The sequence below is a fragment of the Malaya genurostris genome, chromosome 1 (genome assembly GCF_030247185.1).
Source record: "Malaya genurostris strain Urasoe2022 chromosome 1, Malgen_1.1, whole genome shotgun sequence".
Classification (NCBI taxonomy): domain Eukaryota; kingdom Metazoa; phylum Arthropoda; class Insecta; order Diptera; family Culicidae; genus Malaya; species Malaya genurostris.
The window spans coordinates 109,497,430-109,510,690 of NC_080570.1; the positions used below are offsets into that span (position 1 = coordinate 109,497,430).

Here is a 13,261-nt window from a genome sequence, read left to right on the forward strand (position 1 = left end):
TTCTACTGACACTACGAATCCTTCCAGGTCGGGGCTCGAACATACGACAACTGGTTTGTAAGACCAGTGCTCTGTGCATTGAGCCGCCAACCCGGGACGTGTGCGAGGATAATAATTACGAGTCAAAATGCAAGGGAAACAAATTTGCACATGTAGAATCATTTATAAATTATTTACAACATTATTTGTTCATGCGAAAAGATAATTTTCGTATGAGATAAATCATTTTCCGCTTTTGTTATTTTTGCAACACTCAAGATTCTGTTTCAAACAACGAAAATTTTCAATTTCGATTTCAACATGTGAGAAAATGTTATGTTGATCATATTGAAATGATTTTGTTCGTCGCGTACATTATGAAATGTTGAAGAACCGTACACATGCGCAAACCTAACCAAATAAGTGATATTATGATGAGAAATAACTTTTTCCGACTTTTGATTTATTCCTCCCGCGTTTTATCTTAGAAAATCAAAAATGATAGCTAAACAAAAGAAAATGCATTTTCTGACATTTTAAAATGAACAGTTCTTGTAAAAGATGCTAAAATTTTACAAAATAATTAAGATTATATGAGTTCTTCATAGTAGCTTGTGTAAACTTCAATCGTCATCCCAAGAACGGTTCTACTTCACCTTTTCAACGATTTCTTATGAAAACGGGCAAACTCATTTGAAAAATCAAAGTAGATATTGAAGAAAAAGTTTTTACTTCGAGGTGGTAATGTTGATTTTAGTTCATTGTGCGAAATCTACCGTTTATTCAGAATAGTGCATTAAACTTGGTTTGATACCATTTTTTAAATGCCTCGAAATAACAAATAAAGTATCCAAAATAAATAGTACTCGATCGCTATACATTCTAGTACTCGAGAAATCAACATTACACCGGTTTCTTTTTAAAAAAATGATGATCCGAAAAAACCTAACCTTACCCAATTTCACACACTTCTGAAGATTTTCCATGTTTAATCGCAGCTTACAATAACAAAGTAGTAGTAATCACTTTGAAATCGATTTTCTTCTACTCCGACTGTGCTTTTATTGCTGATATCTATTTGTACTCTTGAATAAACGATAAAAATGTTGCAAATCACTACTGCCGATATGAAAATTTCCGAAAGAATCCTCCTTTCTTGGTTCCATTTTTCATTAGCAGGTGTCGCTATGGTAAATCAGCTTTGCGACAATGTGCCAATCGGGGGATCAAAAATCTGTATATGAAGATTATAAGAAATCGAAGTACAACGAAAAAAAAAAACAGTAAATATGACCCAAATGTAAAGAGACCGACAGTTTTCTTCGTTTGAATTTTAAAATGTTGATGTTGAAAAAAAACTTTAGAATTGATTTCTGCGTTTGAGCGATTATTTGATAGAGAACATAAGAAATCCAATCTTCGGTGAAAACTTATTTCTGTTTATTTCCATTTCCGTTGAGTAGAATGTAATTGTCAATGTTTTTATCCTCTTTTTAGTATTATCACAAAATCAGAGCAACGGTTTTATTTAATGAAATAAACACTACCATTTTTTATTAGTTTTTAACTCGATAATTGTTTAACTTTTATTGCACGCTATCAAATATGTGCAAAATTTGGATTTTTGTAAACTGTATAAACAGAATGGTCACAAATTTATCTGAAAAAAATCTGTAACATACAGAATAATTTGTATATGTGGCAACCCTGTTCATAGAGCTTTCGATACCCTGGTGGCAAATCAATGAATGTAATAACGTAGTTAAAATGATGTGTTATTTCCTGATGAAAACAAATCACGCGTTTTTTTTATAACGGCAGGTGGCTTATTGACCGTTAAAAAAAAAAAACGCGTGAAATGTTGTTCGGTTAATGTACGCTGCACACGTTCCGTTAGGTGACTGTTACCGGCAAAAAATTGCAATGTAACAGAATGGTACGCAATCCTTATTTACACATTACGTCCAATGTTTCCATGTTAAGTTTATTGATCGTCTGAATTGTATTCAAAACTATTCGAGGTTAGTATTTAGTACATCGTGATGAGTGAACTAATTTAAAAAAGGCGTTCTAAGTGAAGTTCTACACAGAACCAAAAAATTAGTTTTGTATACAGTCCATTCAATTTCGGGTTATGAAAACTATTTGCAAAGCAAAGTCTTGGTATTACATTCCTTTTGTGGAATATGGCCTTTCTGTTTCAACAGACTTCGCAGCCGATTTATAGCGATTTAAGAATCCTTCCCGGTCGTGACTCGAGCATACGACTACTGGCTTGTAAGACCATCGCTCTATACATTAAACCGCCAACCCTGGCAAACTACCTAGTGACTCTACAGAGTTCCCATTAGTCCCATCCAAAAATATACCGGAAATTGAATTATACCTACTCAATAGTAAGTTGTATTTACTTAACTGTTAGGTTGACTTAATTTCAGGTTCAATGCAGCATAGTTAATTTTTGCTTACTAAACGAAACTCTTGCTGTTAGTTTTGACAACATTGTGAAAATGAATGAAAGAAAACATTCAAAGCAACTTAAAATTAAGTAAAATTGAATTGAAGTAATTCTTTTATGGTCTGAATGATCAATCAGAATATTATTTTCCCATATTCTGACGATGCCTAATAAAGATTTTTTCAATCATTATTGAGAATGAAGGAAATAATAAATTTAAACCTGCTCCTAAGTATTTTTTTTTCATTTCAAATCTATCAACACTATAAAGTCAATTTGGATTTTCGAACATGATGCTTTCTGAGAACATTCGATGGGCATAGAGCAATGGGGAGTATGAGTTCATTTATAAAACGATGAACGCACCTCAACCTTCGATTGATGACATTTCAAACAACGTAAAGTAGTTTCATGAAATCTAACAGCACTCAGCACAATTCTTACTGGGTCACACTTTAATCACATTTCGTGATCCGCACCGTACCCAAGCAGCGGTTAATGATGATTCGATTATTTACTTACTCGAATTCCCTTGCCGCTATTGTCTTACTGTTTGGTTGAAGTTCCGACACAGAAGCGCTCGGGATCGGAAGACGTATGCCAGTGCGGTGCAAAGTTTCTCATCCTGAATCAGCATCACAAACATCAAACTAATCTTATTTTAAGATGTACACGTGTCTGAAACGTTAGTCGATGCGCGACACATCTCGATTCCGGAGGATACAAGATGATATACCGAGTACACAAGTTCGTAATAGAGTTTAATCTCACAGGGGAATGTCAGCTGAAAGCTTGCACCGATGATTATTTCTATGAATGCTTGGGCCTACATCTTTATTGAATCCCTCTTGCTCAACTGAAACTTTAAGTGAAACCCTCGATAAATCGTTTGTAATTTGAGTTTGATATATTTCATAGGTCTGAATCAACTTCAGAGCCCGGAGAAATGTTTATGTTTCCAATCAATAAACAATCATTTACGTTGCGGAAGGTGGAAATATGCTTTTTATTCAATTCTTCTCAAAATTACATACATGGAAAGATTTTTGCCTATGCTGTCTCAACTAAAAGTTACTGATTCAATTAACATTCCCGTTGATTTTTACATTATCTGATAGTTGAAGAATTCGATGTTCCCGCATGCCTGAACAAGTTTTATAGTAACAAAATTTGTTTTCATTACTTTAAATTGATTGTGAATTCCTCCACATAGCGTATTTCTAACGCGAGGTAGCTTTAATAATAATTTATTCAGGCCTGGCAGTTGAAGTTGAATCTATAAAATAATAGTCTGAAACAACTAAAACGCTTATTTATGACATTTTGAGAATAATGCGTTCGGGATTGTTTTATTACAGTGAAATGTTTCTCAGTAACTGATGCATTAATCAAAATTCTGTTGAAAATTATCCTTAGCAAACATTTATCTCAAATTTCACACTATTCAAAGTGGTTGCTATTTGACAGTTCATTATCATTCATTGAAAATTAATTTTACATTTCACGCGAAATTTTTTACCGTATCCGGTGATTTTTAAAATCTATAGAATTTTGTTTCCTACAACCGGTCGATTGGTAAAGACTCGTGAAGTTTCTGTGAATTGAATTGAATTCAGTAAATAAGTGGTTATGTCTCAAGTGTATCGGAAATTTATCAAACTGCGAAACTAAATTTATGCGGGCTTTAATTGTTCCGCCAACTTTTAACCATTTGAAATAATACAAAAAAGTAGTATTTTAGTTGCATTTCAATCGCAGGGGGCTCCGAGTAGAGATGTTTTTCCTTTTCCAGTACCAGCAACCGAATTTCGGTCACAAAATTTCTTAAAAAAAATTGCGATGAGATTTTTTGTGTTAGTTTGGAATTCTAGTCAAGTTCAAGAAAAAATTTCTGATGATTGAAAAAGAAGATTAAAATAAGGCACTTCGATGTCACTGACAGCGGAATTGCATTACTATATCTCGACTGTAGATTCTACACACTTTATGGTATAACACATGGGCTAAAATGTCTTGGGTCTGACACATAGATGGCGCTAGTTTTATTGCAGTTACATTTCTTTTAAGTTTTTATTGACCTTTAAAAAACAGCTGTTGAAATTTCATGATGTTCTATTCTTTAGTTTGTGAGTTATTGTGCTAAGAGTGGCGCTATTTTTGTTATTTTCAGAACAATGACTTAAAAACAATTTCGTGTTTTAATTTAAACTGCTTCTTGATGGGAAACAATATTGTTAAAGCGAAGCATTGGCTTGAAAAGTGTTATGGAGACTCCGTTCCACCAGAAAAAAAAACAATAAAACGTTGGTTTGCTGACTTTAAACGTGGGCGTAGAGACACCGGTGATGCAGAACGCAGTGGACGTCCAAATGAGGCGGTAACACCAGAAAACAAAAAATCCACAAAATCGTTTTGAATGATCGAAAAGTGAAGTTGCGTGAGTTAGCTGACATCATAAAGATATCAAAAGAACGCGTTGGCTTTATATTGCATGAGCAGCACGTAACAGCACTGTCCCGGGTTGGCGGTTCAATGCATAGGACGCTGCACAGTGGTTTGAATCGACGAAAACGTGAACTTAATTCTCTAGCTGTTAAACCGTTGATCCGATATACATAGTTCCTTTGGAGAACTCATTCACAAAAATATACCTCGTGATTTGATCACAATAAAAAATGTGCAAAGCCTACTACGATAAAAGTTCATTTCAACAAATTTTTTCGCTTAATAGATAGAAAAACGATGTCTTCTACAAAGTTTTAAAACTTCTAACGAGGAAAAACTTTGCCGAAAAAACTATAGGTCTATCGCAAGAAGTTTCGGATATATGAAGCATTTTCGTTTGAAACCACTTAAAATCAGTTTTTTGTACATAACTCTTTTCGCAATTATTTTCAGTGTCTACTGTGTTCGAGACAATTACTAAAAACGTAAAATTACACATTTTTGTTGAAGACTGTGTACGGTTTGGCCTTTTCCCTAAAAAGTTATTTAACATTTAAACTTTTATATACACTAACTTTAACTACTAATAGGAAGCAGGGTCGCAAACCAAAAGGCACATACATATACTTTTTGGAAAGCTTAAATCAAGTAATATAAAGTTACGAAGTGTGTAGGGTGGCCTTTTTAAATTGTGTGAATGAGACAACAAAATATAGAGAGCTTTTTTGACCATTTTCATTGCAGAAACATTTACTAAAACGATTATTTTTGGTTTATTAAAAGGAACTTTGTAGAAAATGTTCAACAATTGGAATCGGTCGTTAGTGTAGCATTGGTGCAATGGTGTTATGATTGAATATAATTTCATGATGCATTCTTGTATGCAATTGAACAAACTAGAGAAGCATCCTAACTCATTGAATTTCGACAAGTTTTACTTTCTTTTAATAGAATATTCCTTATCCGTTCTTTTAAATCCAATACAATTCGTTTCAAGGATGATATCTTACACCATTACCAGCACGCCTAAAAATCGTTTAAATTTAAGTCTTCCGAGATTAATTTTTATCTGTTGAAATGTGTAAGTCTAGCCTGCTTCAAAGGTTAAATCCTTAAGACATGATTCTACGAAATACGTTCTTATGAATTAAGCCATACACTGGAAGAAATAATGAAATGGACATCAGTTGAATAAAAAATTTGATTCAAAACCATTATCGATGTAAAAATAAATTGGAATACATTAATTTCAATTAATATGACCGTGTATTTAATTGACGCTTAGTTTTACTTTTACAGTATATTTACTAATGAAGCACAAAGAAGTAACTTTATATTAAATGTCCTGCTCCAAATATGCACAGTTGTTGTTGGTGAGAGCAGGGCTGCATATTATTTTTAAGAACACTAAAGAGTTGATTGATAATACAAATGCTGGAGCATTTGGTCGATGATAATATTACAATAAAATGCGTGAGTGGTTCAACGTTACATACAGGCGCACACGGTAAAGTATCAAATCAAATTATGTAAATTATGAGTCTAGACATTTTTTTTAAAGAAAAATGCCTGAACTCGAGTATAAAAACGTGCACAAACTAAGAATGAAGAATAATAATTAACAAAATGTTTGGTTTTAGGGAATTTGTAACTAATCGTTTACTTATTTCAATTCTATTACATTTTCTACTGAAGTCGGTAATATCTCGCGATTTTTTTGTGATAACGGTTAATAAGATACCTATCAACTTTCACTTTGAAGAGGAATTCCGAAAGACTCGGTACTCGCTGAGAGTAAGTCATAATAGTAAACTATAGTGAAAAGTCTTTTCTTTCGTCTGATGTTAAAACTAATGCTCTATTTTTTACACCTCGACTGCATTTTCTTGCAAAAGTTGTTGCCTAAAGGTAACTTATCGGTTGATATCACCAAAAAACGCATGATATGAAGATAAACAATTTTATTAATGCAAGTTTTCCTAAGAAAATGGTCAAAAAAGCTCACTATATTTTGTTGTCTCATTCACACAATTTAAAAAGGCCACCATACACACTTCGTAACTTTATATTACTTGATTTAAGCTTTCCAAAAAGTATATGTATGTGCCTTTTGGTCTGCGACCCTGCTTCCTATTAGTAGTTAAAGTTAGTGTATATAAAAGTTTAAATGTTAAATAACTTTTTAGGGAAAAGGCCAAACCGTACACAGTCTTCAACAAAAATGTGTAATTTTACGTTTTTAGTAATTGTCTCGAACACAGTAGACACTGAAAATAATTGCGAAAAAAGTTATGAACAAAAAATTGATTTTAAGTGGTTTCAAACGAAAATGCTTCATATATCCGAAACTTCTTGCGTTAGACCTATAGTTTTTTCGGCAAAGTTTTTCCTCGTTAGAAGTTCTAAAACTTTGTAGAAGACATCGTTTTTCTATCTATTAAGCGAAAAAAGTTGTTGAAATGAACTTTTATCGTAGTAGGCTTTGCACATTTTTTATTGTGATCAAATCACGAGGTATATTTTTGTGAATGAGTTCTCCAAAGGAACTATGTATATCGGATCAACGGTTTAACGGCTAGAGAATTAAGTTCACGTTTTTGTCGATTCAAACCACTGTGCGCTGGTCTTACAAGCCAGTTTTCGTATGTTCGAGCCCCGACCTGGAAGGATTCTTAGTGTCAGTAGGATCCATAGTACTAGCCATGCAATGATTCTGTACACTAAGAATCGGCTGCGAAGTCTGTTGAAACAGAAAGGCCAAATTCCACAAAAGGAGTGTAATGCCAGGACTTTGCTTTACGTAACAAACCGGAATTTTTGCGTCGATATGTGACAATGGATGCAACATGGATTCATCATACCTGGTCACAAGTCAATCGAAACAATTGTAAAACTACATGAATTGCGCTTCCAATTACTCACGTATTCGCCAGATTTGGCTCCCAGCGACTACTGTCTGTTCGCAGATCTGAAAAAAATGCTCACGGGTAAGAAATTTCGCACGGATGAAGAGTTTAAGCTGAAACTGAGGCCTTTTTTTAAAGGTAAGATAAATCGTTCTACAAAAGTGGTATTAAAATGTTGAAGCGGCACTGGAATGATTGCGTTGCTCTTGATGGAGATTACGTTGAAGAATAAAGTTAATTTTGAACCAAAAAAATCGTGTTCTCTTTGTTACACCCTTTGACTTTTCAGCCCATGTGTTAATTTATCCAAGGTTTTTTTTATTCTATTTTTCCCAGTACAATCCAGATTCTTAACAACCTTCCAATCAAGAATTATTGTGGAATTTGGTGACAATATTCGTTCCGTGGAAATAACAATAATGCATTCTAAAAGACTGCTGCCCACTTGTACGTGGCGGGCAGATTTCCCCCCAGACGGCTGGCTATGTCTGCCAGCCATTTTTGCCGGAATTCTGCCAGTTATATTGTTAGCTATAGCTACCAACAATTTGTTGGAAACTCAATCAACCTAATTTTAGCTCAAATTAAACTAGATCAAGTGATTCAAATTTAAAAATTCCAGTGCAGTGATAAAGCCAGACATTTATTAGTCTGACTCACCCAAACTAAATGTATTGTTCAATACAAATATTCATATCTCCATTTCTATTCAATTTTGAAGGAGTCACATGGTACCCTAGAAAAAGGAAAATTAACGAGTGTATCCAAAAGTTGTTGAAAACATTAAAATTATAAAATAAAAACACTATAAAAATTTACAAAGTCAAACCGTTTGTTTGACGCCAGTTTCAAAACCTAGTTTCAACGTTGTTGAACCGAAAATCGAGTCAGTCTCGAACCTGGTTTTTATATCAGGTTTGCTCAAACTCAAGTTGCTAAGTGGGAAATCAACACACTTTCGTGAGAAGTGTTTGTTTGATGAAACTACCCTGGGTCAGTTTCAGTTTTCTCAAGCGAAAAACGACATTAGTGGGTACTCATATTTCACGTGTACTTCTGACTCATCTGCTGATTGCTCGACACTACGATGTTGATGCGATGTTTTCTCTATACAAATGGTTGCCCAGTTACTCAACTCGTTCAGTTATGCTACTGAAACCGATTAGTAGGTGAGCAAAACTCACTGATGATGAAGTACAAAAACGATGATTTTCAGCCTTGACCACTAGTTTCTGTTTCAGAATCCTATTAGGTTGTTTATTGACCCGAAAAAAGCAAAATCGTTCTCTTATGCAAATCTGTCTGGTGGAGCTTTGACCGGCATTGAATTTCTTGGACATATCATAAACCGACGGCTTCGGGTTTACCCTAATTATTAACCTATGTCTCGTTGTCCTTAACATTTAAATGCAGCTTTCGATTCTTAGTTTCATTACGATGCTTGCTGTGGTTCTGCTGTTCACGGTACGTGTCTGAGAACACTCCACACGGACGTTTTAGCCAATTTCAATGAATTCGCGATTTTTTAATCTGACCACATCGCATTTTCGAGGTGGATGTCAAAAATTAATTCTAGGTTCGTGGCTTGCACCAAATATATCTTCTTTAAAACAAAATTAATTGTGATGAAACTATCAGCACGTAAAGGGTAACACATTTTTAATAAACGGTTGCTAAAACATTTCAAACCTGGTAACTAGGAGCACAGATTGTTGTTTGAAGTTACTCAAAAGTCAGGCTTCACTTTCTATTTGATCAATTTAAAACAACCAAAACACAATACAACTTACAGGGTGCTCCATCTTTTATGTCGGTATGTTAACAATGAATAACTTTGAGAAAAAAAAACAACCGATTTAGTAATTAAGGTTTTTTGGCCATTACCTTTTCGTGCATCTGTGTTTGCCATTACCTTTTCGTGCATCTCGGGTGTTATAGCGTCAATTTCAGCACGAATGTTTGCCTTGAGCTCCTCAATAGTTTGAGGTTGATTGGCGTAAACCTTGCTTTTTAGATAACCCCACAAAAAGAACTCCGGGGCCGCGCCGCCTTTTTACCGCGTTATTTTTTTCTGATATGCACGTTGAGTTAACACAATGGAACGACTGTTTTCCATATAAAGTGTCACTATTTCAGCACGTTGTTTCGGCGTGTAGCGATCCTTAGCCAAAATTGTACTGAATTGACGTTTCCAAAACATATCTGATGCAATCGCTCGGTTGGTAAATGTGAAAGTTATTTAGCGTTTACATACCGACATAAAAGATGAAGCACCCTGTAAATGAAATTATAATACGAATATAAGTGACAATTTGAACCGAATGCCGAATCATCTTATCCTTTGATAAATATCCATAGAGAGCAGATCTGTCCTTCTCTCAAGCTAGTCGTTTCAATAGATGGGATAAATGTAGGAGCTGAGATAAATATGGGCGCACTTATCCTATGTTCAACAAATTGGAACCGATGTTGCTCGATTGCCGCAATTTGCAGTAATTGAGGCTTTAATTGAATAGGTGTCGTGTCGCAGTTCAAAATCGATGGCTAAGCTTCTGTTCTCGGAGGTTTGCTCAATGTGTGCGAGTGTGTGTGTGCGTTTGACAGAGTAATTGTTATTTTTGCTTGCACATTGTCCGTAAGGAATTTTTAATTGCCATCGCTTGGCAAGGCGAGGTTTTTTTTCTGCGGTTGAGCTTTTTGTTTTTCCTTTAGGTTCGTGTCGATTTCACTTAAAGTAATTAGAGGTGCAAAAGAAAAAAAAACTAAGGGTGGTAATTTTCAGATTTGGTTGTGATGTACCAAGCGTTTCAGCTCATTTTGGTAACGGTAACGAACCGACACGGGATTTTCCGGCAATGCGTTTGAAATGTATGGAAATAAAGGGAACCCGTCGCATGTTCGTGTGCTCAAGCGAATGTTACTGTACTCTGCGAGGTTTTGGATCAAGTTCATTACACTGATATTATACCGTATGCAATGACATGGTAAGGAAAGGGCATTAATCATTTCCCCATTTTCGTTTTGGGATGAGGCATGCATTGAGAGTACTAGTCGAGTGCTCATGATGAACAAAAAGAGTAATTTAATTTTGCATTCCATTTCCGCGTAGGCGACCTTGGGAAACGTATGAATGTGTAAGGTAAATTATAGTTCCGACCACAAATCACTTAGATGTCATTTTCCTAACCGATTCGAGGCGTTGGGCTGATCTGAGGCGTTGGTAGGAAAATGCAATTCTCATCGGAGTTTTTTTTTCGTTTGCAATCAAATATGTTTCCTATTGGCTGCAAGGCACATTTCAGCCCTAAGCTTGCAGATAAACTACGTCTCAGTTAACTGACTGACAGGGGCTTCATGTGCTAGATAACAAATTTAATTTAAAGTTTGGCCTCCGGCAGCGTGGAATGAATGTTAAGAGATATACGAAAGTGGAAAAATCGGTTTTCGGCTCTGACAAGCATGATTGCAAATCCTATTATAAAGAATAGAAAGTCCTCTTGAAAGAAAGGTTGCTTTTAGTCTGTAAACTGTGAAGCGCCGATATTGAATCGTCTCGATCACATTTACTTGTTTCTATTCAAGTAAGTTTCAATTTGAATCGGGTCTAAACAGACGAATAAAAAAACATAGGTGATGCATAACCATCAGTGTCGCCGAGTTTATTTTGGGCAACACTTTCGCTTTGCACCTTCGAATGCTACTACATCCGTTTGGTTTGGGGTTAAGTCGACAAATTCTGCTCGCATAAGCAGTCTTTTTTTTGCGCGGTTGATGGTTCCTAGAACTCGCTGTACCATTTTTGAAAGCGGCAGTAACCATACCGCGAAGTAGACAACATATTAAGAAAATAAAACTAACCGACGGTGTGAAAATGTTCCACAACGTACTGTTTTGCTTGAAATTCGCAAGAAAAATGAACACAATCCAAACTGAAAACACCAACAATTGAAAGGAAATTCAAATGAAATAAAATTTAAGCGAAATTACACAAACCGAAAACGAAGTACCACGAGCGAAATCAAGGTGGAAAACATGACGAAACGAAATAGGCATTAATAGAGAAGTAAAACAGAGAGAAAGAGAGGGCAAACAAAAGAGAGCAGAACTAACAACACAAGACGAAAACAAGTGAAATACTTGCATATTAATCGCACTAGAGCTTCTAAGTAACACATTCACATTCACAAACGAACTCTAGAATAGCTAGGAAGCGGAAAAGCGATGCACAAGATGCAGCCAAATACAAACACTAAAGAGTAACATGTAGCACGTGCCGATCTACTGAAAGCAGAGAGAGATTGATTGCAGATGAAAGAGAAAACAGTGGAAACGTCGAACGCGTCATCGATAGTAGTGAAACTCGCCCGGTCCGGATCAGTGTTGCCAGTTTGTTTGTTGCGGTATGCTAGCAGTTTCCGTCCGGTTCAAGCCATGGCTGCCTTCGCTAACGAAAGGTGTGCAACACACTCTCTCTCTGTGTCTAGGATTAAAAGCGAATGATGTTTTGGCTTTTCGATTTGTCCACTATCGGAGCAAATCAAATCGAGCACAATGGGTCTAAGAAACTAGCGCAATTTCAAGTGATGTGACTAGGAAAGCATGCAGAGATTGTAGATGAGATGTGAGATATTTCTACAATAAAACACCAAATTACCCACGGTAAAATTTTGATTCGACAGTTCTTTACAGTTGTTCGCGAGGATTTTTGGACGGTATAATCATGTCTACACTACAGCTTCTTGGGATTTGACTAGGTTTCAAATTATGATACATAAAATAATCATTTCTAAAGCAACGGGGTAGGAACTTGATGAAACGGGTCGAACCTAGCGAGGAGCTTTGGCACTGCAGCTCTCGCAAGAAAAATGTCTGAATGTTGAACCGAAAGTCAGAATTATAATATAAAAGTTTAGGAGTAAAACAATTTAAAAATGTGCGTGGCGAGGCGTATCAGATGTTTAGGCTGGCGGTTTCTCTTGTTTTAATTTTTGATTTTTGAGCTTGAGAAATAAAAGTTAGTGCAGCTGTTTTCGTTTGGTTGATTGGTAGCTATACAGCAGTGTGGGTTTGGGGTTTTAGTCGGATAATCCAAGCCTAAGGGTGTAAGAGTTTTCGGGGTGGTTTTGGGAGGATGTTCAATTCCTGAACGGAGAGTTTGTTGTACAAGGGCGCCGTGTAAATTAAACTATGAACTAAAACAAAATGTACATAGTGATCAATCGTTACCAATTCAAACAATTTTTTACAATTGGGAAAAGTGATCGGATTGGGGTTAATTTATTAAATTAATTTGTTTAAATGAAGCTCAATCAATTTACCGTAAAAATATGTGGTTAGATTAATAAATCAAACATTTTTTACAATTTTTCCAGGGGATTTCGAATAAACCTATGCGTAATTTTGTATAGTTTTGGAATGAATAAATAACAAAATAATAATATGAAAATGGTGATGAAACGAAAACGTAACAAAA

The 13,261-nt window shown here is 35.4% G+C and overlaps 1 protein-coding gene across 25 annotated transcripts in view; it reads right to left on the bottom strand.

The window, feature by feature from the left end:
• LOC131425391 (sex determination protein fruitless) overlaps positions 1–13,261 on the bottom strand; it is a 761,905-nt gene that overhangs the window by 30,326 nt on the left and 718,318 nt on the right. The window lies entirely within an intron of this gene.